The following is a 2886-nucleotide window of genomic DNA, read 5'->3' as shown; positions in this document are numbered from 1 at the left end:
TGCGACTTCTTTTACATTTTTCTGAAAATGCATTCTATATTGCAGGGTGAGATGCATAATTCTATTAGTTATATAAACTGTGACAAACTTATCATTTATTTTTCATCATGTCTTATAAGAACTAAATTTGGAAAATAGACATTTATGTGTATTAGATATTGTTGTGAGGTATTTCTTTACATTATTATTTTTTAAAAATCTTGAAATAAAAAATAGTTTCAAATTCATTTAAAAGCAGAGTGTCGATGTTTTTTTGAAGCAAAGGGCAGATAAGCTGCTGTATACCCTCCAATACAACAATAGCCTTGGTCCCTGATGCTATGATTTTATCGCCTGTCAATGCAACTTGAAAGGTCGAATGTTATGTGTACAACAAGGTCAATAGCCTGTTAGCAACATTTTGCCCATGTAGTGTAGTGTTGAGGAGTTACAATGTTCTGTGCAGCAACCCATAGTAATCTATTGGCTTCATGCTTGAAGTTTGATAGTTGTTGAAGTAAAGTTTTTAATGTTTTCCTGATTGCATTCTTTAAATTCTGAAGTAGGTAATCTAGTCAGCCCAGCCAGGTTTAGTACAATAGGGCTGTTTAATGCCTTTTCAAGTGCAGTGATAGACTCATCTAATAGAAGGAACATATAGTGGCTCCCAAAAGTGTTCGTACACTTACGATTTTTCAATGAAATATGCCCCTATCCATTTGTTAAAATTAATGTTTTGGACTAGTTATTTAGTTATAAGATCTCTGGTCTATTTTTAACAAAACTGCATGAAAATTTTTAATAAAATAATAAAACTTTATTTTTTAGGAATCAATAATCAATAAGTTCCAGAAACTTTACCTCACAAAAGTTTTTGTACACTTTGAAAAAACATTGTGTATTAGTCAATAATCTGAATTTTTACTAAGTTATTATTTAGTAGAATAACATGCTGTATCAACAACAGCTTTTAAATGTCTGGTAATAGATTTCATTGGTTTTTCTTTTTTTGTGCAATTTCTGAGTAAGTGTTCAACCACACTTTAAGTCTTACAGTTTCTAGTTTGCTTTTCGTTTCAATGCTGCATTTTCGTAATCTAGCCTCCAGATATCTTTAAATATATAAAATCTCTATTCTTAAGATTAAATTCCTTTTTTTTTCTTCTATTTACAATTTAACCAAACATATCCAATTCATTTTCATCTGTAAGTAAGACGTTATCCCAAAACGTTATGAGCTTATTTATCATAGATTTGCGACGGAAAGTTTTTGTTTCTGTTTTTCGTATGAACAAGAAAATTTCTGTGGGAAGAGGTCTCATTTAATCCAGCTAATCAGAGAAATTAGCAAACAATTTTAGGTGAAAACTTAATGTAAAATTTTTCATTAAATTCTGCAAAAACTTTTACAGCCCTCAAATGTGTATTTTTCATAATTTTTTTTACCTGTAAATATCCGCTAACGCTTTGTTAACCTTGCCGGTTGACCTTTTCTTACCATGTTTTCAATCTGATTCTTTTCTTTAAAGCATTTTATCAAGCACTTCACTATTGAATGGTATAAATTAACAAATTTAGAGACATTTCAAACCAATTTACCACTGTGTGGGGAAAAAATCAAATTTTGAAAATGGTGTTCGTTGTTTTTTATGAATACTAGCCCTTTTAAAATAATAAGCTGTCTGGGAATAAATAAACAAAAAACTAAAGCCAAAAGACTTTACAGTGTCAACAAAATACAAAAATTAATAAAGAAAACGATATGTGATAATTTTAATCATGAATTTATTCGAAAATATTTCAGTGTATGATGACTTTTGTGACATATTATTTCTCTGTCTCTGCGTTTTTTGACAAATTAAAAAAAAAAAAAAATCAGACAAAGTTTGGAAAAAACTACTGGGTTTTATTTAGAATGGCATAGGAATGATGTGGAGAAACATTGGACTTCATATTCAAATTCAGTTTTGCTACAAAATTTCAAGGTGTACGAACACTTTTGGGATCCACTGTATCTGTACCTCAGAGCCTGACTAACTTAAGTCCAAAAATGGCGATTTTCAGGGTATTACTGCTTTATATGTCGAGTCCCATTCCCCATTGAGTCATCACAATGTAATTCTATAAAATAAATTGCTGTATAGTTATTCCTCGGCATAATTTATTATTTTATTTATCGGCCCCATTCTTTGTATGCACCAGACTAAAGTTTTTTCTCTCTCCCGCAAAGTAGTAATAATGTGACTTACGTTATTCTGGCTTTGAAGTGCAGATATATCAAGCTTATACCCTAGTTAAGACAAGGCGAACTTAAAAGCATACACAATGGTGTGATTGCTCTCTATAGCCCTCACAAGGCTACCAGATTCTTGACTTGAAGCTTTCCCTGATCTCTTGTGCCACAGGGTGATTAAGACCTAAACTTTCTATTTTGAGATGGTTAAGAAATCAATTTATATTAAAAGCTTTTCTGAAACTCTAGTAAATTGAGGTTTTATGGCATCAAGGATGAATACAGTTCCACACTTATTCTCTAAAAATGCTTATTATTTTTGACAATTTAATGCTCTTAATGCATTGATGATACACAAATAATTCTTTGATTGTGTGCTTAAAGCTTAAAAAGAAGCAGTAGATGAACATAAACTTGGCAAGAAAAAGAAAAATGAGAAGATTTCCAGACTGCGTGGATAATTGAGAGTTGAAAGTGTAATTTGTTTTGTGGTTATGTAACATCCTACTAATTTATAAGATTTCTCACTGTAATAAGGATGCAAACACACATAATCTTTTGATGTCAAAAATATTACGATGAGTATTAGCACTTGAAAAAAAATATTTTTTAAATTAACCCTCTCACTAACAGTTTTTTTACATTAACGTTTAAAAACGATATTTGCAAGATGG

The sequence above is a fragment of the Uloborus diversus genome, chromosome 8 (assembly GCF_026930045.1).
Source record: "Uloborus diversus isolate 005 chromosome 8, Udiv.v.3.1, whole genome shotgun sequence".
NCBI lineage: Eukaryota > Metazoa > Arthropoda > Arachnida > Araneae > Uloboridae > Uloborus > Uloborus diversus.
The sequence above is the reverse complement of the archived record's forward strand: the minus strand, read 5'-3'. Positions refer to the sequence as shown.